Genomic DNA, 27333 nt, shown 5'->3' with positions numbered 1-27333 from the left:
ATAGGATGTATTGTGAAGTTCACATAAGCGAAGTACAAAAGAGTATCAACAATATGCAACATTCTATGTAAGAAAGAAATACATAAGAATTTGTGTGTTGTCTTCTCATTTCTACCAAAAGAAATACAGAAATCAAAAGCTAGAAACTAATGAAATCGGTAACATACAGAATGTAGGTAAATAACAGATGGCAAGAATGGGAGATGGGAATGGGGTGAAAGGGATGAAGAGGAAATGACATTTATCTGAGTCAATTTTCTTAATTAATTTAAAGTCTTTAACTATGACAATATTTTAGCACCCCAAAATAGATAAATAATTAAAATCAACCAGGATGTGGGAGGAACCCATAACAATAATCTCATCTAAGGGGATAAGAAATAAAACCACTAACCGAAGTAGCTATGAAAAAGAGTATTTGAATTATACATACAGGCCTATTTTGGAGCTATTGCAGGTTCGGTTCCAGACCACCACAATAAAGCAAATATCATAATAAAGCAAGTCACACAAATTTTTGTATTTCCCAGTGCATATAAAAGTTATATATATACCATACTGTAGTCTATTAAGTGTGAATAGCGTTATTCACAAAAAAGCATGTCTAAAAATGTATGTACCTTAATTTTAAAAATACTTTATTGCTAAAAAAAATGCTAACAATCATCTGAGCCTTCTGTGAATGATAATCTTTTTGCTGTTGGAGGGTCTTGCCTCGATGTTGATGGCTGCTGACTGATTAGGGTGGTGGTTGTTGAAGGTTGGAGTGGCTGTGGCAATTTCATAAAATTACACAACAATGAAGCTTGCCACATTGATTTACTCTTCCTTTCACAAAAGATTTATCTGTAGCATGAGATGCTGTTTGATAGTACTTTACCCACAGTAAAGCATCTTTCAAAATTGGAGTCAGTCATCTCAGACCCTGCTGTTGCTTTATCAACTAAGTCAATGAACTATTGTAAATCTTTTGTCTAAAGGAATAAAATAGAGAAAAATAATTTAATATAATACTAGAGTATTTTATGACTAGGAACTGTACAAATAATAGATTCAATTGTTAAGTAAAAACTGGTAAATATCAAACATTTCAACAGTGTTCACAGCGTCTTCACTATGAGAAGATTCCTTCTCAAGAAACCACTTTCTCTGCTCATTCATAAGAAACAGCTCTTCATTTGTTCACATTTTATCATGAGATTGCAGCAATTCAATCATTATCATCAGGCTCCACTTCTAATTGTAGTTCTCTTGGTATTTTCACCACATCTACAGTTACTTCCTCCATTGAAGTCTTCAACCCCTCAAACCCTCAAGTCATCCATAAGGGTTAAAATCAACTTCTTCCAAACCCATGTTAATGTTGAAATTTTGACCTCCTCTCATAAATCATGGATTTTTTGTTGTTGTTGTTGTTTTAGAGACATGGTATTACTCTGTTGCCTAGGCTGGAGTGCAGTAGCACAAACATACCGTAACCTCCATCTCCTAAACTCATGCACCCTCTCGCCTCAGCCTAATGAGTAGCTAGGACTACAAGTTTGTGTTGCCATGCCCGGCTATTTTTTTTCTTTTTTTTGGTAGAGATGTGGTCTCACTATGTTGCCCAGGCTGGTCTTGAACTCCTGGTTTCAAGTGATCTTCCCCCTTTGGACTCCCAAGTTGCTGAGGATACAAGCATGAGACAGTGCACCCAGCCAAGAAATGTTCTTTATGGCATCTAGAATGATGACTCCTTTCCAGAAGGTTCGCAATTTGCTTTGTCCAGATCTATCAGAGGAACTATATATAGCAGCTATAGCCTTACAGAATGTATTCTTAAATTATAAGCCTTGAAAGTAGAAATTACTCCTTGATCGATGGGCTGCAGAATGGATGTTGTGTTAACAGGACTGAAAACAATACTTATCTCCTTGTACATCTTCATCAGAACTCTCCGGTGACTAGATGCATTGCCAATGAGCAGTAATATTTTAAAAGGATTATTTTTCTTCTGAGCCGTAGGTCACAACATTGGGCCTACTAAATATTTAGTAAACCATGCTATAAATAGATATGCTGTCATCCAGGCTTTTTGGCTTCATTTATAGGGCACAGGCAGAGTAGATTTAGCATAGTTCTTAAGGGCCCTAGGATTTTCAAAATGGTAAATGAGCATTGGCTTCAACTTAAAGTCACCAGCTGCATTAGCCCCTAACATGAGAGTCAGCTTGTTCTTTGAAGCTTTGAAGCCACGCATTGACTTCTCCTCTTTAGCTATGAAAGTTCTCGATGTCATCTTCTTCCAATAGAAGGCTGTTTCATCTACATTGAAAATCTGTTGTTTAGTGTAGCAACCTTCATCAATTATCTTGCTGGATTTTCTGAATAACTTGTGGCAGCTCCTTGCTCTTTCATGTCATAGAGATGGCTTCTTTCCTTAAACCTCAGGAACCAATCTCTGCTAGCTTCCAACTTTTCTTCTGCAGCTCCCTCATCTCTGTTCATAGAATTGAAGAGAGTTAGGGACTTTGTTCTGGATTAGGCTTTGGTTTAAGGGAACGTTGTGGCTAGTTTGATCTTCTATCCAGACCACTCACTTTCTCTATATCAGCAATGAGGCTGGGTGGCTTTCTTATTCATGTGTTCACTGCAGTAGTGTTTTAAATGCCCTTCTAGATCTTTTCCTTTGCATTCATAACTTGGCTACCTGTTTGGAGCAAGAGGCCTAGCTTTCAGCCTGTCTCTCCTTTTGACATGCCATTGTCACTAAGTTTAATCATTTCTAGCTTTTGATTTAAAGTGAAAGACATGTGACTCTTCCTTTCACTTGAATACTTAGAGTCCATTGTAGGGTTATTGATGGGCCTAATTTCGGTAATGTTGTGTCTCAGGTAATAGGGAGGCCTGAGGAGAAGGAGAGAGATGGATAACAGCTGGTCGGTGGAGCAGTCAGAACACACACAACATTCACTGATTAATTTCTCAGTCTCCTGTGAGCACAGTTCATGGGGCCTCCCTCAAAACAATTACAATAGTAATGTCAAAGATCACTAATCACAGATCATCACACAGGTATAATAATAATGAAAAAGTTTGAAATGTTGCAGAAATTACCAAAAGGTGACAGAGACATGAAGTGAGCATATGCTGTTTGAAAAATGGTGCTGATAGACTTGATCAAGGTAGTGTTGCCATAAACCTTCGATTTGAAAACAAAAACAGAAAACAAAAACCCTTGGAAGCACAATCAAACAAAGTGCAATGAAATGAGGTATGCCTATACTATAAAACTCCAGATAAAAAGAACTGTACATAAATGTATGTACTCCAGGCCATGATTATTGATTCTGAAACTACTTAATGATATACCAGGAACAAGCAAATTAGTAAATATATTATAGACAATGACAGTCATGATTCTCATTGTTGGAGATAGTTACAAATATAGAAAGTAGGCAGTCTAGAATGAACCCTGTGGTGCTAAACAGGTGTCAGTATGATCTAATGATTTTTATTAATATATATACAGATATCTAGAAATAAAAATGTATGGAGATAGGTGTGTGTGTATATTTCCTAATCTGTCTGCTGAGAGGGCCTGGAAGCAGTGACAAAGGTATAATGACAAAGTAGCAATGAATACATTTGGCCACGTATTGGTTTCTCAATACAATTTCCCCAATAAAAGTAATCAAGGCTCCTGGAGAAATGGTTTATTTCAGGCCTGGGACAGGGAAAGTATAATATGAGCCTGGATCATTTTTGCAGTGCCAGAAAGTAAGGGAGTGCTCAAACATTGATGGCAAAATGTCAAAATCACATAGGAGCCAACTTAAAGGAACATTTAATGACCAAAGCTGGGACAATTTCAGCAAAAAATAAATAATGGTTGTATTAGTCCATTCTCACACTGTTATAAACAATTACCTGAGACTGGGTAACTTAAGAAGAAAAGAGGCTTAATTAACTTACAGTTCCACAGGCTTTACAGGAAGCATGACCAGAAGGCCTCAGGAAACTTACAACCATGGCAGAAGGGGAATCAAGCATCTTCTTCATGTCCTGGCTGGAGAGACAGAGAGTGAGGGAGGAAGTGCCACACGCTTTTAAACCATCAGATCTGGTGAGAATTCACTCGCTATCATGAGAACAGCATGGAGGAAACTGCCCCTGTGATCGAGTCACCTCCCACCAGGTCCCTCCCCCCAACATTAGTGATTACAATTCAACATGAGATTTGGGTGGGGACACAGAGCCAAACCATATCAATGGTAATGATGGAGTAAAACCCATAGAATAAGATAAATATCTTTGAGCTGATAAATAATTGAAGAAATAAGTGGAGGAGAAGGTATAAGTGTTTCTTATGGTAGAATTCCAATAAAAAAATGTGGAAGGGAGAATTGAAATAGAAAGTCACCTTTTAACAAACACCCCAGTAACAATAGTAGGCAAAATATCATCAATAGATGCTAAAATTATATGTGTACAGTTATGATGTGAAACAGAATTTTGCAGCATTTCGAAGTATTTCTCCATGAGCTATGTAAGAATTACAAAGAGAAAAATAGAAACTTCACAATGGGGAAACACGGAGGACACCACCTTAACCAGGTGGTCAAAGTCAGAACTGAGAAGACATGCAGACATCACGAACTCCCTGACAGGATGCACTGAAAACAGCACGTCATTTCTGTGGCATTCTTGTCAAAGTGCAAAGCCTCAATGTAATCATGAGAAAACATCAGGCAAACTCTGGCAACATATGACATCAGTTATCCTAGCTAAGTAGCCCCTACCTTTTGGACAGTGTGTGTTTAATCTTGTTTCACCATTCCCTGTGCCTCCACAATTTTGAGTCTGGGTCTCACTGTGTGTGTGCCATTGATTTTCTTATAGTATCAAATTATTCACTGCAGACTTCTCTGCCAAAAAATACAAAAACAACTTTCAGTGGAATGAGAGAGCCATGTACTTAAAAAAAGGGACAGAAAATATTACTTTGTGGGAATGAAGAACATCCAGAAGTGTTTAAAATGCCAACTCCAATCCAGCTTCACTAGTGTACTTACTTGCCTGGCATTAGTGAAATTTTTGTTGGGTAAAGATAAAAATAAGAAGAGATATTTAAATAGATAAAACAACCTGAGTTAAGGATTGATTAAATATTTATCTTTGACCCATCTATGAATAACAGATATGTTAAACATTCGATTAGATAGATAGTATTATGTCACTTGAGATTTGCGAATTTATATACATATAATTGGTAGGATAATTAGATGGAGATGGATAGCTTGAAATGAGAAGAAAAGCTAGGAAGCACTGCAGTCATGTAGAATATAATGTTGAGAGCTTGAACCGGAATTATGGGTGTGGAAATAGAGAAGGAAAGTAATATATAGTAGATGGTTCAGAGGAATGTCCGATAGGACTCGAGATCAATTGGATGAAGGGACTCAAAAAAAATAACTATTAAGATTTTAAGCCTGATGATGCCTGGAAACCATGTGGTGGTTGGAAAAAGATGAATGTAGAGAAAACACTTGTATAACTATTAGAATTAATGAAAATTGAACTCATCAATGTGTGACAAGGATGCCCTCACCTACTACCCAGCAAAATCAAAATGGTTATGCCCCCTATGTCTCATATCACCCTTGCACAGAACAGTGGAAGGGAAAAACTAATTTCCACCACAGCCACATTCACTAGAATGTGGTTTGGACTTCTCCAGAATCTCATTTCTACGTAACGGGCACTGAAGTGGCTCAGCAGCCAGAGCTGCCCATCATTCTTCCATTTCTACACCTATTTTCCAGAAACAACAACCAGATGGCTTCTTGAAGTGCCTTTTCCTGAGTTTTATTGTCTTTGCTTTAAGCAGCATAATGAATTAGAAAGTACGTGATCTTTGGTAGTCTGACACACATAAGTTCAAAGTCAGCTTTCACATTTTGTTAGCTATGTGACTTTGAGTGAGATATGCAATTTCCCTGCTGCAATTGGAAAGTTCCAGATTTAGCAAATAAAAATACATGATGCCTAGTTAAATTTAAATTTCAGATAAATAATGTATTATCTTTTATATATATCTTTTATATATATTCATATATATGAATATGTATCATATAATATCTGGGGCATACATATAGTAAATTTTTTATCATTTATTTGAAATTTAATTTAGTGTCACTTTATCTGGCAGCCCTATGAAATTGTGATGTACAGTTACTATTTTTAAAATCATTTATATTTTCATTAGGTTGGGTTTTTAGGAACTATACCTTTTGGCAGAGACATCTATATTATAATCTATCAGATTTTGAATGTAATGTTTTGACATGGCTATCTGTATTGTTAAAAAATTTAAGAGTAATCTGTGTAAATATATCTGGTAATAGCCATTTTCTATCATTTGATTTCTTGAAATTTGGGTCATGGCGGATATAGTAGTTTCCTTGAGCTGCCTTAGCAAATTATTCGAAACTTGGAGGCTTAAAACAACAAAAAAGTTATTATCTCAAACCAGGACTCCAAAAATCAAGATGTGGTAAGGCAGCATTCCCTCCCAATGCTTCTCTCTCTCTCTCTGTCTCTCTCTCTTTCTCCCTCTCTCACTCTCACTCTTACCCTCACTCTCAGAGACAGGGTCACCCAGGCTGGAGTGCAGTGATATGATCATAGCTCATTGCAGCCTCAGACTCCTGGGTTCATGGAATCCTCCCACCAAGCCTTCCCAGTATCTAAGACTACAAGTGTGAGCCACTGTGCCCATCTGGGAGAATTCTTGACACTTTCAACTTCTGGTGGCTGCAAGCATTTCTTGGCTTTTAGATGCATCACTGTAATCTCTGACTCCATCTTTGTATGGCCTTACCCTGTGTGTCTCTGTGCCTTATATCGCCCTTTCCTTTCTCTTTTAAGGACACCAGTCATTAGATTTAGGCCCCACTCTAAATCCAGGATGATCTCATCAAGATCTTTAACTTAATTACATCTTCAAAGACCCCATTTCCAAATAAGGTTATGTTCACAGTGACTAGGGGTTAGGATTTGGACATATCTTTTGGGAGGACCCAAGTTAACACACTACAGGAAACAATTCCTTTTCTTCATGTACTAGGAACTAATTTAAATGATTAACAAAATGACTGACAAAGCCAGTCTCCCAAAAGATGGGGTATTTCCCTGCCCCCTGTGATGAAATCAATACATGAAACTGGAAGTGAGTGTCAAGCCGTGCATTCTTTATTCAATGACCATGAAATTGAGAAGTGAGAGCATAGCCCACAAATTGATTTCTCAATTGGTAAGGGGTGAGGGGGTTAAAATATAGGGTTTCTCCAATGAAGGGGTTGGACATTAAAAGCAAGGGGAAGAATAGTCATGTCTTCCAGAAATGGGCGGCCTTCTTTTTTTGTCATTTTATGGCTTCTTCTGGTCATTGTCATGGTAATTGTCATTGAGCTGATGGGAGCATTATTTAGCATGGAAATGAGGTTATAATGAAGCTTGAGGTCTTTTTGAAGTTGTTCAATGGCTAGCTTGGTTCTAACTAGTCTCAGCTTGCCTAGTTACAAAGGAAACTTTTTATCACAGGCGTTCTGTTTCTTAAAGATAAGCAAAGTTTAGGCAGGGTAGAAATTCAGGCTATGTCATGTAGGCATTACACTGGGTAACAAAATGAACCTGTTTATTGTGATTCTATTTATAATAGCATTAAAAAAAATCCTGTGTTGAGTAGATTTAGAGAATCTCATTCACTCCACTCTGAAACTCTTCAAGTCTACTCTGTGAGTCTGATGTGTTATTGCTAAAGAAAAGTTTGCAAGTGTTGTGAGAACAATATTTTCAAGGTGGAATAAGAATGTAAAAGCCTGGGGAATGGGAAAGGTTTTAGAAGTTTACCCCCAGTGAAGTTTCACTTTTTTCACAGTATACTGAAGTCTCACTAATTGAGAACTTCTACCAGATATAAGGCAGCCAGATCTGAGAAAAATAAATTGTAGGACATTTTTTAAAAAGCAATTCAATTTGATAAAACTGAAACATATTCTGCGTTTTAAGTGTAAACAAAGTCTTTTCCAAGTTAGAGGGCCTGTCAGCAATTTTATCCTTAGAATGTAATTTATGAAAGCTCAGAGAGAGTTATTCTCTGATTGAGGAAGGCATAGTAATATTTCTAGTATGTATTATGCATCAGGTATGATGGTTGGCATTTGCATATATATTCTCTGATCCTAACAAAATTGGTCATACGAGCAGCTGCCACCTTACCACATGTGCTCACAGTTTGCTATTCAGGTTCCTGTTTGTTTTCAATCCTTGGGAATTTTCTTTAGGATAGGATGGACAGTGATATCATTTGACTGTGTCCCCACCCAAATCTCATCTTGAATTGTAGTTCCCATAATCCTCTGTCGTGGGAGGGACCCAGTGGGAGGTAATTGAATTGTGGGGGTGGTTACCCTCATGCTGTTCTCATGATAGTGAGTGCTCATAAGATCTGATGGTTATATAAGGGGCTTTTCCCCGCTTTTTCTCATTCTTCTCTTCCTGCCACCATGTGAAGAAGGAGGTGTTTGCTTCCCCTTCCACCATGATTGTAAGTTTCCAGCCATGCGGAACTATGAGTAAATTACACTTCTTTCCTTTATAAATTACCTAGTCTTGGGTGTGTCTTTATTAGCAGCATGAGAACAGACTAATACAGCCATATATCCCAGTTTTTCTGGAAGCAGTTGTGTTTTTTTACCTGTTGACTGACATAATTGTTAATAGTACCCCATTTTACTCTCAAAAGGGCTCCAGTTTCAGAGACGTGGAATATACTGATGCTTCCTAGAATAAATTTCATTAAAGTTCATCAGAAGATTAAGCATTATGGTTGATCCTTTTTTCCCAGGAGGAAAATGCAACTTGTATCATCAGAGAAAGTTTTGTCTCTGAGCAGGTTTCAGAAAGTTTTGTTGGCAGTCCCTTCCTTTGATTTATGCAGCCTTTAATGAGCTATCTTGATCAAGAAAAGGCCTGTCATGTTGTGTTTTTGTGCTAAAATCATGAATTGAACATGTTGCTAGTCAATCACTTTTTGCATTTCCTACAGTTGGTGGGAATCAGGTATAGCCTTGTTTTACCCAGTACAGACACAATTATTTCCATGCATTCTAATGTTATTTCTTTAACCAGTGTTTTGCCATTGGGAAATTTTTTTTAAATTAATTCACAGTAACTTAGTTTTAATGATAGTTATTTCATATAGTCTATGATCTTAAGCTTCTAATATACATATATATATACAAATACACCCATACACATACACACATATATATACATATACATACATATATATACACATACATATATATGTATATGTGTTTATGTGTATGTGTGTATGTATGTGTATATACATATATAAAACCTTCTGAATAATACATATATAGCGGGTCCTCAAATAACATCATTTTGTTCAAATTTGTTTTGTTACTACATTGATGAGAAAAAGAATAATCTATTCCCAGCCAGGCCACTGTCTGTGTGGAGTTTGCACATTCTCCCCATGTCTCCCTAGGTTTTCTCTCTGGGTGCTATGGTTTCCTCCCACATCCCAAAGATGTGCATGTTAAATGAAACTTGTCTCAGTCTTTGTGAGAGTGGGGGTGTGTGAGTACACCCTGCAATGAGATGGTGTCTTGCCCAGGGCTGGTTCCTGCCTTGTGCCCTGAGCTGCAGGGATGGGCTCCAGCCTCCTGAACTGGAATAATTGGGCAAATAATTATCTTACTTGTTTTATTAATCTTCCTTAAATGTATGTTATATTAATATGCTCCCACACTGCTATAAAGAACTACCTCAGACTTGGTAAAAAAAAAAAAATAAAGAAAGAAAAGAGGTTTCATTGGCTCATGGTTCTGCAGGCTATACAAGGTTCTCTTTCTGGGGAGGCCTCAGGAAATTTACAGTCATGGTAGAAGGTGAAGGGGAAGCAGGCACATATTCATCTGTCCAGCAAGAGAGCAAGAGAAGTGGGGAAAGTGCCACACTCTTTCAAACAACTAGATCTCTTGAGAACTCTATCATGAGAACAGCAAAGGGAAAGTCTGCCCCCATGATTCAGTCGCCACCCACCAGCTCCCTCCTTCAACACTGGGAATTACAATTTGACATGAGATTGGGGTGGGGACACAGAGCCAAGCCATAATATTCCACCCCCTGCCCCCTCCCAAATCTCATGTCCTTCTCACATTTTAAAACACAATCATGCCTTCCCAACAGTACCCCAAAGTCTTAACTCATTACAGCATTAATTCAAAAGTCCAAGTCCAATGTCTCATCTGAAACAAGGCAAGTCCCTTCCACCTATGAGCCTGTAAAATAAAAAACAAGTTAGTTACTTCCAAGATACAATGAGTTTACAGACATTGGGTAAATGCTCCCATTAAAAAAGGGGAGAAATTGGCCAAATAAAAGAGCTACAGGCCCCAAGAAATTCTGAAACCCAGCAGGGCTGTCATTAAATCTTAAAGCTCCAAAATGATCTCCTTTGACACCATGTCTCACATCCAGGGAAGACTGATGCAAGGGATGGGCTCCCAAGACCTTGGGCAGCTCTGCCCCTGTGGCTCTTCAGGGTACAGACCCCGCAGTGGTTTTCACCAGTTGGTGTTGAGTGCCTGCGGCTTTTCCAGGAACATGTTGCAAGCTGTTGATAGGTCTACCTTTCTGGAGTCTGGTTGCCCTCTCCTCACAGCTCCATTAGGCAGTGCCCCAATGGGGACTCTGTGTGGGGGCTCCAACCTCATATTTTCTCTCTGCCCTACCCTAGTAGAGGTTCTCCATGGGGACTCTGCTTTTGCAGTGGACTTCTGCCTGGACATCCAGGTGTTTCCATACATTCTCTGAAATCTAGGCAGAGGCTCCCAAGCCTCAACTGTTGCCCTCTGTGCACCTGGAGGTTTAACATCACATGAAAGCTGCCAAGGTTTTTGGCTTGAACTCTCTGTAGCAGCAGCCTGAGACATATCTGGGGCCTTTTAGCATAGCTGGAGCTGGAGCAGCTAGGACGCAGGGTGCCATGTCCTGAGGTGGCACAGAGAAGCAGGGCCCTGGGTCTGGCCCCCTAAACCATTTTTCTCTCCTAGGCCTCCTGGCCTGTGATGGGAGGGGCTGCCACAAAGATGTCTGAAATGCCTTGGAGGTATTTTCTTCCATTGTCAGCAATTAACATTCAGCTCCTCTTATGCAAATTTCTTCAGCGGGCTTGAATTCTTCCCCAGAAAATGGATTTTTCTTTCCTACCACATGGCTAGGCTGCAAATTTTCCAAACTTGTATGCCCTCCTTCCCTTTTAAATATAAGTTTCAGTTTCAGATAATCTCTTTGCACATGCATATGAGTGTACACTCTTAGAAGCAGCCAGGCCACATCTTGAATGCTTGCTACTTAAAAATTTCTTCAGCCAGATACCCTAAATTATCTCTCTCAAGTTCAGAATTCCACAGATATATAGAGCAGAAACGCAATGCCACCAGTCTCTTTGGTAAAGCACAGCAAGAGTGACCTTTACTCTAGTTCCAAATAAGTTTCTCACCTTCATCTGAGACCTCCTCAGCCTGGACTTCACTATTCTTGTCACTATCAGCATTTGGTCACAATTTTACATGTCTCTAGGAGGTTCCAAACTTTTCCTCATGTTCCTGTCTTCTTCTGAGCCCTCAAAACTGTTCCAACCTGTGCCCATTGCCCAGTTCCATAGCTGCTGCCACATTTTCAGGTATTGTTATAGCAATGCCCCACTTCTCTGGTACCAATTTTCTGGATTAGTCCACTGTCACACTGCTATAAAGACATACCTGAGACTGGGTAATTTATAAATAAAAGAGGTTTAATCAGCTCATGGTCTGCAGCCTATACATGCTTCTGCTTCTGGGGAAGCTTCAGGAAACTCACAGTCATGGCAGAAGGTAAAGGGGAAGCAAGCATGTCTTCACATGATGTTGAGTGAGGACCTACTGTATTCTCTTCTTCTTTTACTGTTTTATTTACATAGATGAAAAACAATATCACTCATTGACACCCAAAGACTTCCTTGTTGCATGTTCATAAAACTAGAGACATAAGTTTGGTCATGTATTGCTTAATGACAGGGATACATTATGAGAAATATGTTAATAGGTGATTTTATTGTTGCGTGAACATCACAGGGTGTACTTACACAAACTGAAATGATATAGCCTACCACCAAAGCTATATGCTATAGCCCATTGCTCTTAGGCTACTATCCTGTACAGCATGTGACTGCAGTTAATACCGTAGGCAATTGTAACACAATTGCAAGTATTTGTATATCTAAACCTATTACAACATAGAAAAGGTACAGTAGAAATATGATATAAAAGATAAAAAATGGTACATCTGTGTATAGTCCATTCTCATGTTGCTATAAGAAATACCCAAGACTGGGTAATTTATAAAGAAAAGGGGTTTAATTAACTCACAGTTCTGCATGGCTGGGGAGGCCTCAGGAAACTTACAATTATGGCAGAAGGTAGCTCTTCACAGGATGGCAGGTGAGAAAATGAATGCCAGCAGGGGAAATGTCAGATGCTTATAAAACCATCAGATGTCATAAGAACTCACTATCACAAGAACAGCATGGGGGAAACTGCCCCCATGATTCAATTAACTTCCACCAGTTCCCTCCCATGACATGTGGGGATTATGGGATTACATTTCAAGCTGAGATTTGGGTGGGGACACAAAGCCAAACCATATTATTCCACCCTTGGTCCCTCCAAAATCTCATGTCCTCACATTTCAAAATATAATCATTCCCTTCCAACAGTCTCCCAAAGTCTTAACTCATTCCAGCATTAACCCAAAAGTCCAAGTCCAAAGTCTCATCTGAGACAAGGCAAGTCCCTTCTGCCTATGAGCCTGTAAAATCAAAAGCAAGTTAGTTAATTCTTAGATACAATGGGGGTACAGGCATTGGGTAAAATACTCCCATTCCAAATGGTAGAAATTGGCCAAAACGAATGGGCTACAGGCCCCATACAAGTCAAAAATCCAATAGGGCAGTCGTTAAATCTTAATGTTCCCAAATGATCTCCTTTGACTCCATGTCTCACATCTGAGTCACGCTGATGCAAGAGGTGGGCTCCCACAGCCTTGGGCAGCTCTGGCCCTGTGGCTTTTCAGGATACTAGCCCCATCCTGGTTGCTTTCACAGGCTGGCATCGAGTGTCTGTGGCTTTTCCAGGCATACAGTGCAAGCTGTGGGTGGATCTACCATTCTGGGATCTGGAGGACAGTGACCCTCTTCTCATAGCTCCACTAGGCAGTGCCCCACTGAGGACTCTGTGTCGAGGCTCCAACCCTGCATTTCCCTTCCACACTGCCCTAGCAGAGGTTCTCCAGGAAGACTCTACCCCTGCAGCAAACTTCTGCCTGGACATTCAGGTATTTCCATACATCCTCTGAAATCTAGGTGGAGGTTCTCAAACGTCAATTCTTGACTTCTGTGCACCCACAGGCTCAACACCATAAATGGAAGCTTGGGACTTGCACCTTCTGAAGCAATGGCCCAAGCTGTACCTTGGCCCCTTGTAGCCACAGCTGGTACTGAAGCAGCTGGGACACAGGGTACCACGTCCCAAGGCTGCATAGAGCAGGGGAGCCCTGGGTCCAGCCCATGAAATAATTTTTGCCTCCTAGGCCTCTGAGCCTGTGGTGGGAGGGGCTGTCATGAAGGTTTTTGACATGCCCTGTCGACATTTCCCCATTGTCTTCGTGATTAACATTTGGCTTCTCGTTACTTCTGCAGATTTCTGCAGGAGGCTTGAATTTCTCCCCCCAAAAATGATTTTTTCTTTTCTGTGGCATCATCAGGCTGCAAATTTTCCAAACTTTTATGCTCTGCTTTCTCTTGAACAGTTTGCCGCTTAGAAATTTCTTCTGCCAGATACCCTAAATCATCTCTCTCAAGTTCAAAATTCCACAGGTGTCTAGGGCAGGGGCAAAATGCTGCCAGTCTCTTTGCTAAAGCATAGCAAGAGTCACCTTTATGCTGGTTCCCAGAAAGCTCCTCATTTCCATCTGAGACCACCTCAGCCTCAACATCATTGTCCATATTACTATCAGCATTTTGGTCAAAGCCATTCAGCAAGTCTCTAGGAAGTTCCAAACGTTTCCTCATCTTCCTGTCTTCTGAGCCCTCCAAGTCTTCAGGCGGTTCTAAACTTTCCCACATTTTCCTGTCTTCTTCTGAGCCCTCCAAACTGTTCCAGCCTCTGCTGATTACCGAGTTCCAAAGTCACTTCCACATTTTTTGGTATCTTTACAGCAGCGCCCCACTCCTCCTGGTACCAATTTACTGTATTAGTCTATTTTCATGCTGCTATGAAGAAATACCCGACACTGGGTAATTTATAAAGAAAAGAGGTTTAATTGACTCACAGTTCCACATGGCTGGGGAGGCCTCAGGAAACGTACAATCATGGCACAAGGTGCCTCTTTGCAGGGTGGCAGGAGAGAAAATGAGTGCCAGCAGGAGAAATGCCAGATGCGTATAAAACCATCAGATGTGGTAAGAACTCACTCACTATTGTGAGAACAGCATGGAGGAAACTGCCGACATGATTCAGTTATCTCCCACCCTTCCATGATTTGTGGGGATTATGGGATTACAGTTGAAAGTGAGATTTCAGTGGACACAAAAAGCCAAACAATATCAACCTGTATAGGGCATTTACCATGAATGGTGCTTGCAGGTTTGCAAGTCGCTCTGGGTGAGTCAGTGAGTAGATGTGGAGACCTAGGACTTTACTGTAGATGATACACACTGTACACTTAGGCTACACTAAATTTATTTTAAACATGTTTTTCTGTCTTTAATAATAAACCTTTGCTCATTGTAATCTTTTTTAACTTATAAAATATTTAATTTTTAGAATTTTTTGACTCTTGTCATAACAGCTGAAAACACAATTATACAGCTATAGAAAAATATTTTATCTTTATATCCTTATTCCATCAACTTTTTTCTTTTTTAAATATTTTTAACATTTTAGACTTTTTTGTTAAAAGCAAAGACACAAACACACACATTAGCCAAGGCCTGCAGGATCAGAATCATCAATAGCAGTGTCTTTGACCTCCACATCTTGTCCCATTGGAAAGTTTTCAGAAGCAGTAACATGTGTGGAGCTGTCATCTCCTATGATAATAATGCCTTCTTCTGGAATACCTCCTGAAGGACCTGCCTGAGACTGTTTTGCAGTTAACTTTTTTTTAATAAATAGAAGGAATACGCTCTAAAATAACAATAAATAGTATAGTATCATAAATACAAAAACCAGTAACCTAGTTGTTATCATTTTCAAGTATTATGTTTTGTACATAACTGTATGTGCTAGTCTTTTATGTAACTGGCAGCACCGTAGCTTTACATCAGTTTGCCACAAATATGTGTGTAATGCGTTGCACTATGACATTAGGATACTGCAACATCACTAAGTGATAAGAATTTTTCAGGTCCGTGATAATCTTGTGGGACCACCATCATATATGCAGTCCATCAGTGACCAAAATGTCATTATGTGGTGCATGATTGTACTAAATCCTGAGAGTTAATTTCTATCTGGAGACTTTGTAAATGAGTACAAGACTGCTTCACTGTCCCAGAAAGCTTTGTATATGGTCTTCACACTTTATTCTGAATCAGAGCAAAGGGTCCAGTGGCTCTTCTGCAGTGTTTATCTATAACACTATGTATGTGGGGGGATTCCTTTCTTCAAGATTCCCCAAATTTACCAGGAGGTGATACTTTACCAAATGTAAGTCTGGGACTCCTTAAGCCATAGACCAGGTACTGCTCCAATTTCTTAAAGAGATTCTGAGAATGATGTTTCCACTATGAAATAGAGTCATATCACACCTAAGTAATATTACTTTTAAAAGTGTTATTTCTTCCATTATTATGATGACAAATTTTCTTTGTTTAATTATGCTGAAGTGGGAAAGAGGATCAATTTTAATTGAGCCTTTGCAAATAACTGTATTGCCATGAAAAATAAAAGGACCCACAAAAGGTCTGTCTATAATATCTGACACTGTTCTCAGCAGTTAATAGACAAGGCCAATGAATACACATCCCATTTTCTTCATCATGTGCAATGACTTTGCCAACGTTATTTTTTTAATAAGATTTGATTATAGAAGAATTTGATTTAAACTAAGTGTAATTTAATTTAGCATCTATTAACAAAGGACAGTTTTATGCTTAACCCATTTTAAAAGTGCATCTCTCAGTTGCATTTATTAGAGACATTGTCCTTAAATTTACCTGACGTTAATTAGCTTGCATTCATGGTTTTCCATATTAAGACTTCCTCAAGGATATGTTCCTTCATGAAATAAGCATAAAGGAAATTTTATGTGTTCCTGGATTTTTATGTATTTTGCCTATAGGAAGAAATATTCTTAGGGATTTAGTTACCTATTGTCTGAAATTGGATAATATAAAGTATACAAAGTATGTATTAACCAAAGTAACAATACTTTATGGCACCTATAACGGAGGTGGTTAACAAATGACTGTGAGATCCCTGGAGGAAGGAAGAGGGACAAAACTTTAACTTTCCAACTAACAACCTGCAGATGAGAGAAATGTGGCTTCCAGGGAAACAGAAAGCAAATGCTCTGCCTCTGCCTAAGGGAAGGAAACAGTGGCATTTAAGCCTTCCCATCTTATGTGCGTATTCATCATGTTTGGGCAATGTCTACGAATATTTATGGAGAAAGTCAAGCACTCACTCGGTGAGTTAACGTGTATGTAACTTACATTCCGTGATCACTTTGGGGAGGGGTTTTAACATTAAAATGCAGTGGAATTTGGCCCTGTACGTCAAAAAGTAAACTATAGGGCACAAAGAGATTTTGTGCACAGTCTCTGCAATCTGACTAGAACCAGCTTAGGGTCTCTAGCTGCTTATCAGCAAAGAATGTTTGTAAGGCCAGTCTCCTGCCCAGTCAGTGCTGTTGGCAAGACCCCCAATGTCTTCACACTTTGGGGAAGAGCCACTGGACCGTTTGCTCTGGCTCAGAATAAAGTGTGAAGAGCATATAAAAAGGGATATTGTCAGGCGGTCTACCAGAATCAGTTGGTCTGTGTTTCCTAGAATGGGTTTCTGCCTAACTGCAGGAAGAAAACCTTATGGCACTTAACAGACCTTATAGTAGTTAACAATGCAGGAGTCCATGACCAAACCCTTTTCTCTGCTGTGGCTACTCGATTTTCTCTTGAGAGTCTTATCTTAGCCATAGATAGTCCATCTCCTCTGTTAGCCAGGGACACAATGTTGACAAGGTAAAACAATAAATAGTTTAGCAATTTTAGTTTGTCTCAACATATCAAACCTGTATTATTCTGTTTGCTTATTTTTTTAAATAATTGACCATGGTCATAAAATATCCAAAGTCAACATAAAATACCAAAACAAAGCATAAAAATACACCCTTTTAAGCATATATTTTCAGTTTGCATAAGACAAAACCTTTCTCATCTATGCAAAAAGCAAATAAAATTTTTACTGCCTTGCATTGAGAACAAACTCCATACTCAGTGACCATTTTTCTACTGAACTACCAGTCATTTATAATACATAAGCTTCTTTTAAAAATAATTTTAAGTTATCTCAGTATGTGTGTATTTTAAATATACATACATGTATATGAAATAATGATAAATGATAAATTTTAGATTAAATGTAATTAATTTTAAGAAGCATGAGACACAGTTTTTACTGCATTGATTTTACCCTTATAATTTGAATGTGTTTATCTGGTAAACACATTTATGTATTGAAAAAATACATAAATAAAAACTGCTCAGTTACCTCTACTGTAAACTGTGTACTTTGGTTGATAATGATGTATCAGCATAGGTCCATTGATGATAACAAATGTACCATTTGATGAGGGATGTTGATAGGTAGTACAGGGGCAGAAAGAGGGTAATCCCTCCCTTCCCCATTATAAAGAGTCATGACTGACATGCCCAAAACAATAAAAACAGGTGGACAAGGGGAAAGCATAACACATTTACTACATGCACGTGTGTACACGTGAGTTGTACAGAATATGAACTCAAAGAGAGGCAAGATGTTTGAGTAATCTCCCTGAGCTGTTCTCAGAAGAATAAATGAAAAGTCAGTCTAGCCATGGTGATGACTCCCAGTCTCTTCTCTTTTTCCATGGTTAAGCTTTCATGGTTATCTGATGTTCCTAGGAAAGGGGTTTAAGAAAAACTGCATTTCTTTTGGAAGAAATTTTTGTCAGTAAGATAAAGAATTCCAGAAAGAGCCCTTTCCTACACTTGTCAGGGGAAATAAGACAAGGTTAGAGGGATTTTGATTCTGAGACAGCTTTAAAGGTCTCTCAGCATGTTGAAGCACGAGTTTTGGGATATTAACACTAGGGAGGCTATGCAAGTGTGGGGGCAGGAAGTACATGGAACTTTCTGTACTTCTCATTCAATTTTGCTACAAACCTAAAATTGGCATAAAAAATAAACTGTTCTGTGGTGATCGAGTACCTTAGCTCATCGCCATTGTAAGTATTCCTTCAAGTCTCAAGGTGAATTATGGATCATGGAATTGTAATTTATATTGGCATGATAAAGCAATACAACTACTGTTAATATCAAAACTCATCAGAGAAACATGAAGTCGGCCCTCCCATGTCCATGGATTCAACCAACCTTGGATTGAAAATATGCAGAATAAAATATGGTTGGTTGCATCTCTACTGAACATGTACAATTTTTCTTGCCATTATACCATAAACAATACAGTATAACAATGATTTACTTAGCATTTACATTGTATTGGATATTATAAGTAATCCAGAGAGGATTCAAAGTCTAAGAGGATGCGTGTAGGATATATGCAAATACAACACCATTTTCTATCAGGGACTTGGGCATCCATGTATTTTGGTATCCACGGGGCGTCCTAGAACCAATCCCCCATGGATAATGGGAAATGGCTATAGTATCCTAAAATTTTACTCAAGGAATCCTAATGAAATAGCATGCAGCATTGCCTGAAGTTGACAACAACCACATTTTTCAAAACAAAGGCATGACTTATTCTAATTCTATTTACTTACATTCAAGTTTACATCCACACGGTCTTTAATTTTTAGTGTAATGAGGATAACTTTCAGTGTAATCACGTACATGTTCTATAAGACATGTATACAAATTTTTTCAGTTAATTAGGCCTCCTATCAAAAAATGAATTTGATTTACATGAAGTAAATGTTTGCTTTAAATATTATATCCCACTCAGTGATATAGGCAGAGAAAACATTTAACTGTCTTTTAAGCGAATTTAAAAAAACAATTTAAGTTGCTCAACTGTTTTCTGTGATCAGAAATATTGAATACTTAATTAAGTGAACCAAAAAGAATAATTTTTATAATTATTTAACATTTATTTGCCAAGTAATATTAACACCTTTAAGTCTTGATTTAAAGTCTTGAGACAAAAAGGTTTCTTAAGGGCAGGCTGTTAGCATATCTTTTGTTCTTCACCTTATCTTAGTAACTGAGACACCTATTAACTAGAACTCTATCATTCCCTTTTGAGCATTTTTTACTTCCATTTGTGTGGGGGTGGGGAGCTTTTGAAAGTCCTTATTCTAAATTTTTATGCACCTATTAATCTCAAAAACCAATCAAAATATGAGCTCTATTCCATTTGAGAGACTATACAATCTTGCTGATTTCCCTCGGGAGGAAAGCAAAGGTAATTTGTCAAAAAGAAAAGTTCTATCTTAACATTGTTTAGGGATAACTCTTTCCCCAGAAAAGAAAGTCATCTTGCTCAATTGTTTGTTCTGTCTTTTTAGAATTACAGCTATGTCTTCAATTCACTCTGCAAGGAGAGTCTCACTTTCTTTTCAAGTTCTTGGTGAAATTAGCAATCAGATTCTTTCCTCTCCTTTTATTTTTAAAGTGGACTTACTCATTTAACACGATGTTCTTATAACATGCATAGTCACCCTTAATTTTTAGAAAAGCACTAAGAAAAGGGGTAGTTGTAGATATAGAGAAGTGATTCTCAAAGTTTGGTACCCACACTTGTGAATTCTTGGGCCCCATCCCAGACCTACTGAATCATAAACTCTGGAAATGAGACCCACGAATCTGTGTTTTAAGAAATCTTCTATGTGATTCTGATGCATGTTAAAGTTTGAGAACCACGGATGTAAAAGATATCTAAAGAATCTCACTGCCCCCCATCTTAGTCAGGGTTCTCTAGAGGGACAGAACTAATAGGATAGATGTATATATGAAGGGGAGTTTCGTAGGAGAATTGACTCACACAATCACAAGGTGAAGTCCCACAATAGGCCGTCTGCAAGCTGAGGAGCAAGGAAGCCAGTCCTAGTCCCAAAACCTCAAAAGTAGGAAGCCGATAGTGCAGTCTTCAGTCTGTGACCAAAGGCCCAAGAGCCCCTGGCAAAACACTGGTGTAGATCCAAGAGTCTAAAAGCTGAAGAACTTGGAGTCTGATGTTCAAGGTCAGGAAGCATCCAGCATGGGAGAAAGACGTAGGCCAGAAGACTTACCCAGACCAGTCCTTCCACATTCTTCTGCCTGCTTTTATTCTAGCCCTGCTGGCAGCTGATTAGATTGTGCCCACCCAGATGGAGGGCGGGTCTGCCTTTCGCAGTCCACCGACTCACATGTTAATCTCCTTTGGCAACACCCTCACAGACACACCCAGGAACAATACTTTTCATCCTTCAATCAAATCAAGTCAACACTCAGTATTAACCATCACACCCCCCAACATACACACACTACAGATAATCACTTGCAGTCACAGGCAGACAAACAAAAAACTGCCACACCAATTACTATATACAGTTTTAACTCATAGGTAAATAAATGAAACTATGACCACAAACTGTATGTTAAAAAAACTTCCTAGGGCAAACCACAAATGTAGCCAAAAGACCTCAGTAAAGGATTATTTACTCACCGTAGGCTATTTTCCTAAGAGTTTTGATCACACTCTTTAGTAACACAGCTATATGGAATTCCTCAAATACAAAACACAGACCACAGAATTCCTCAGATTTAAGACACTCTCTAGATACCCGTGAAACTCTCTGGCTCTTCTTCCTGGAGCTCCTGATGTCCTTTGTATACTAAGTTGTCCCTCCAGCCTCACTCAGGCCTTCACGCCAATTTCATTTCTCAAAGGCCTACGGTTAGATGACAAGATACCATAAACCACAGAATAAGAGCCAGTTCAAATGGTCATAGACTTTGACATAGGGAGCTCTGAACCTGAGCTCAAATTGCCATGTCTTTGAAAAGTCTGGTAGTTTGTTGGTCATAGCTGCTCTTAGGAGGACAGAATCTTGCGTGTTCTTGTGTTGTTCCTTAATCAAAAGGTTGACATCTGCTTGACTTTGGTAGTTCCTATGAAGCAGAGAATTTCAATGGGTCTTCCCAGAATTGTGGGGAAAAAACCGTTTAGTCAATTTAGTTATTGAGCATGTGTCTGAAATCTATTGCAATCTTGTTTGCAAGTGAAAAGGCCCTTTGCAGGCCAATTTAAAGATTCACTCCCAAGAACATTTTATTGATAAGTTTTTAATGTCTACATTTCTTTATTTCATCCTAAAAGCAAACACAAAGTTTCTAGATCAGAGGCCAGACATTATTTACGGTTCAGTTCCTCATCTGTACTCTCCCCCTGTGGAGGGATGCAATGAGAACAGATGGCAGCTGCATTTACAGTGGGTTGGATTGCTGGAGAAGAGCCCCAAAACTATGCCATTTAGAGTTTCTGTAAAAGCTGTTGCACAGCAGCCCCTCATCCCATCTTGAGAGAGAGAAAAAGATTTAGTTTTTCTAATATAAACAAATCATCTCTTGGGAAAATAAGGGAAGGTTCCTAGGTCTTTGCAACCCTTTGAAATGTAAAGTCATGGCTCTATGAAGAGAAAATAGTCCTGGGAAAAAAAGAGACATTATCTTTACAGCATGAGTTCATCATTTGTTATGTTCCAGGTGTTGTTTTACACTTCTGTATTGCATAGATTTTGTCCATTGTGAATACGTGTAGATGCTCCGTAATTATGACCTGAAGTGAAATTTTCTTCATAGTTGAAGAATGATCAATTTATCCCTCTAAACATTTTTAAAGTGTAGACTGCTGAGTTGTTTAGTATTTTAAAGGATTCTAGTTTTATGTCAAAATGTACTCAAAGGCAATGACTACAAACATTGTATGTTTAACTTTTTCTAAAACTTCTAGTGTTTTGGGAACTTACTACGTATTGAAAAAATGTTGTCTGAAAATAAATCCTAGTTGAATTGAAAAAGAATGAACAAAGCTTTGTTCTTTATTAAAGAAATTCTGTGAGTATAAGTTATAAGAATAACTAAAATAAATGGCTTTTCCCAAAAGCATAATCAAGCTTAAAAATTCTCAAACTTCAGTTAATTTCTTTTAAATGATATTTTATTAGCAGTCTGTCATAGAAGAAAAGACCATGTTTTTAAGTTGAGTTCTTCAGAAGCATACTCTGAGACAGGAATTTGTCTTTCTTTGAGAGACAATTCCAGAAAGCAGTGCTAAGGCAGATGAGAGGAAGGTTGAGATAGGGAAGGGATGGGGGCCAACACAGGGTGAATTAAGAGGGCCTCTGGGACCTCTGGGACAAGTGTAGAGTTCTTAGCAAGTCCCACTGAGGAACCAAAAAGATGGGTTATTTATTTAGCAATTCCCATTTGCCATCTGTTAAGCCCTACTCCCAAAGACATTGTACCTGTGGCCTGGCCTATGCATGGGCCAAACGCACTCCTGTGGCTGCATAAAGTCATAGGAGCTTGAGATTGGAATTGGAGATACTGTGTAGGAGAACTGAGAGTGCAGACAGGATACGGCTGGCTACCCACAGCATCTGCTACAGCACAGGTCTGGTGTCAGACCAGAACTAAGTTACTGAATAAGCTTCAAAATGGGGATAACAAAAGCATCTGCCTCCTACACTTGTTCTAAAGAGTAGATGGGATTCTACACATAAGGTTTTAGAAAAAGGCATAAAGTAAGTCCTCTGATAATCTGTTTTCATCATCATCATCATCATCATCATCATCATCCTCAACAACATTATTATACTTAGCATCATATTAACTAAAACGTTATTGATGAAGTTAGTGAATATTCCCAAATGAGAACTGCAAGGATTTGTTTTCTTTTCCATTATTTTTAGTGAGTATTATATATTCCAATGGGCTCTGGCACGCAGCATTGTAGTTTTGTCTTTTAAGAATTCCTCTGGCTGTATGCTACAGTGATGCACCACAGTTTTTCTCCTACCAAGTGACTGCTGTTAACAGCCTACTCATTGTATGCCTTTGTATCACTCCAACACAACAGCCCATCTGCCTCACATGGGAAAAATAGTAGGATTTTGTTGAGAGTTTTAAAAAGCAACTGTTTTTCTGATGTTGAGGATATTTCCCATACATTCATTCATTTATTTGTTTGTTTATTTATTTATTTTTATTTTTTTTGAGATGGAGTTTCACTCTTGTTGCCCAGGCTGGAGTGCAATGGTGCGATCTCGGCTCACTGCAACTTCCACCTCCTGGGTTCAAGCAATTCTCCTGCCTCAGCCCCCCTAGTAGCTGGGATTACAGGCGCCCGCCACCATGCCTGGCTAATTTTTTTGTATTTTTAGTAGAGACGAGGTTTCACCATGATGGCCAGGCTGGTCTCAAACTCCTGACATCAGGTGATCCACCCGCCTCAGCCTCCCAAAGTGCTGGGATTACAGGCATAAACTCTTTAAAGCATGAAGCTGCTGTTTTCTTCTTAAATGTCACACTAATCTTCTGTTAATCATTTCAGAATTGTACTCTGAGATCACTGAAATAAAATTCCAAACAGAAATCATTATCGGTTTTCAAGAGGGCAAGAAAAAGCTAGAGAAAACAGTTAGTATTTCAGAGTATTTAAAATTATTGGAAATTAATTTTTACTGATTTCAGTTTCACTGCTCTGATTCAATAATGTTGGAAAGCAAAAATATTTAATGTTATGAACAATGTCTTAGCAGAAGTCAATAGATATTCCTTTTTACTCCATCACATGCACCAAAAAATCAATACGGTGACAAGATAGCACATCTCAAATAGAACATCATTGCTCCTGAAATACATTAATGCACAGTATCAGTAATGCAGAAAATTGAACAAGATTATATTTTAACTTTTCACAAGAAAATAAGGAATTATCTTTAAAATGTCATTGGGAAAGACAAAAGCATTGTAGATTTACCATTGCTCAATGGTACAAACACTGATGATTTATAGATTTAAAATTGTGAGGCAATTTTTCTCCTATGCTTCTGATCTACAATTAGATATTGTGCTTTTAGGTGAATGGCAGGGGCTTGTGAAGAGAAAGCATTGCACACCTCTTTTAGTAAGTCCAGCACAACTGTAAGAAATCTAGTAGGAAAAGTGATATGGGAATTCTCTGTGGAAAGAGGGCTGGTCATAACCAGGAGGGCCTCAGAATTTCTGTGATTTGTCTGTGCCTTGAACCTCTGACTGGAGAACCTGTTTTGAGGTCTGGAAAATTGGATGTAATAATTCAGCTAAATAAAGCTGGATTTAAGACTTGTGGAATAAGAATTCTAAAATGACCTCTAATGATCCATGTCTTTGTATAATTCCCTCCCCTTTAGAGTGGATAGAATCTGTGATATAATGGAATATCACTCTTGTGATTGTGCTATTTTTGCAAATGTAATAAATGTTCTTAATCAATTTTGAGTTAATCAAAAGGGAGATGATCTTTGGTGGTCTTAATCAAGTGAGTTCTTTAAAAGAGACTGGAGCCCTCCTTGAGCTAGCATGACCCTCTTGCTGGCCTTGAAGAGGCAAACATGAGGCTGTGAATTGCCAATGGAGAAGAATGATCTCTGGCAGCTAAAGGCCTCAGTTCTACAACCGTAAAGAACTGAATTCTGCCATAACCTGAATGAGCCTGGGCCAAGATCCCAGGGTCCAGATGAGAACTCAGTCTAGCTGATGGCTTGATTGCAGCTAAATGGAAAACTCTTTTTCTATACTTACAGCACTTCTGACACCAAATGTGTGGGATTTCCACACCAAGTGATTCTCCAGTTCTCTGTGAACACCATCTGTGTGTCCAGTGATTAAATTCAATTTCAACGCTAATTACCCAGTGTTAACACAGCCCATGGTGGAGGGCTCAGCTCCACATGATTGCCCCCGCTTCAGATGCCAATCCCAAGTCTAGGCCACCCATACTTTTGACCAACCAGCTACAAATCAGGAGATTGTACTGTCCCCTTTTTGGGTTCAGTAATTCACTAGAATGGTTCACAGAACTCAGAAAAACAGTTTACATACTGTTACTGGTTTATTATAAAGGATACAACTCAGAAACAGCCAAATAGAAGTGAGCACAGAACAAAGTATGTAGGAAGGGACATGGAGCATCCATGCCCTCTCTGGCTGTGACACCTTCCAGCACATCAGTGTGTTCACCAACCCAGAAGCTCTCCAAACTCTGTTGTTTAGGGTCTCTATGGAGGTTTCATTATGTAGGCATGGTTGATTAAGCCACCGGCCATTGGTGATTGATCTCAATCTGGATCCCCTCACCCTTCCCCAGAGGTCAAGGGATGGGGTTGAAAGTTCTAACCCTCTAATCACCTGTTTGGTTCCTCTAGCAACCAGCCTCATCCTGAAGCTATCTAGAGACCCCAGCCACCAGTCATCTCATTCACACACAAAAAGAGACACTTACCACCCCAGAGATTCCAAAGGTCTTAGAAGCTTTTGTGTCAGACTGGGGACTAAAACTAAATATTGTAACAAAAGATGCTTCTATCGCTCAAGAAATTACGAGGATTTTAAAAGCTCTGTGCCAGGAACTAGGAGCAAAGACCAAATATACATTTCTTATTTTGTCTCTTCCTGTGAGACTGAGCATTTAAGCCAAGCCTGACCTACAGAAACTGTGAGACAATAAATGAATGTTGTTTAAGCCACTACATTTGTGGTAATCTGTTATATCACAATAGCAACTAATGTAGGGTCTAAGTTAAAGACAAAAGGGACCTTCTTTGTCTTTTCTTCCAGATTGTCCCGCTATTACAATTCCTCTAGAAAATACTCTCAGAAGAAAGGCACGATGGCTCACACCTGTAACCCCAGCACTTTGAGAAGCTGAGGTGGAGGACTGCTTGAGGCCAGAAGTTAGAGACCAGCCTGGGCAACACAGCAACATCCCATCTCTACAAATTAAAAATAATTTTGTTTTTTTAAAAAAATGAAAATACTCTTTGATATGGTTTGGCTATGTCCCCACCCAAACCTCATCTTGAATTATAGTTCCCATAATCCCCACTTGTCATGGGAGGGAGCAGGTGGAGATAGTTGAATCATGGGGGTGGTTTCCCCCATCCAGTTCTCATGATATGAGTTAGTTCTCACAAGATCTGATAGTTTTAGAAGGGGCTTCCCCCTCTGCTGGACTCTCATTGTCTCTCTCCTGCCACCCTGTGAAGAGGTGCCTTCTGCCATAATTGTAAGTTATCTGAGACCTCCCCAGCCATGTGGAACTGTGAGTCGAGTCAATTAAAACTCATTTCTTTATAAATTCCCCAGTCTCAGGTATGTCTTTTATAGCGTCATGAGAACAGACTAATACAATGTTAGGAGACACTCTTTGAGCCACTGGACCTAACCAAATCTTAAATAGCTTCCCTTAATAAGGCTAGAAGGTGAAGTACCAAAAAAAAAAAAAAAAATACACAGGGAATTATTAAACGCCAAGTTGTTTTCGAAAACCTACTTCCAAAAATCATTTTTATAGCATCCAATGAACAGAATGCTGAAGAACACTTTCATTTCACTGAAACATTAGCATTTGAAAAATATATTCATTAATTCCTGAGGTAGCAGTCTTTGAATACAATAGGATCAACTGTCACATTTCTAAATGGAAATGGAGATATTAGGGAAGATTGAAATGACTCAGAAAAAATACACTGCTATTCTGTGAAGCTTTGTAAATCAGCTCAGAAAAAAAGCCTAAATATCTGTTAACGTAAAGGTATTCTTTAAAGACATCTCTCTTCCTAAAGAATAAATATTAATATAAACCCTAAGTGCTTTTAGTATAGTATTCATGAAGAGTAAATATGCTTTAGCTTGGAAAAGACTGCTTTAATCAATTTATAGTGAAACAATGTTAAAGTAAGTAAATAGAAATATAG

General features: G+C 38.7%; 1 protein-coding gene and 1 pseudogene across 13 annotated transcripts in view; one reads left to right on the top strand and one right to left on the bottom strand.

The window, feature by feature from the left end:
* The window catches only part of MCTP1 (multiple C2 and transmembrane domain containing 1), a 606796-nt gene that overhangs the window by 294548 nt on the left and 284915 nt on the right, over positions 1 to 27333 (top strand). The gene's annotated exons all lie outside the window — the stretch shown is intronic.
* Positions 1632 to 2828, bottom strand: LOC129533979 (tigger transposable element-derived protein 1-like; annotated as a pseudogene).

Source organism: Gorilla gorilla, chromosome 4, assembly GCF_029281585.2.
Source record: "Gorilla gorilla gorilla isolate KB3781 chromosome 4, NHGRI_mGorGor1-v2.1_pri, whole genome shotgun sequence".
In the NCBI taxonomy this organism is placed as follows: Eukaryota; Metazoa; Chordata; class Mammalia; order Primates; family Hominidae; genus Gorilla; species Gorilla gorilla.
The sequence above is the reverse complement of the archived record's forward strand: the minus strand, read 5'-3'. Positions and strand labels throughout refer to the sequence as shown.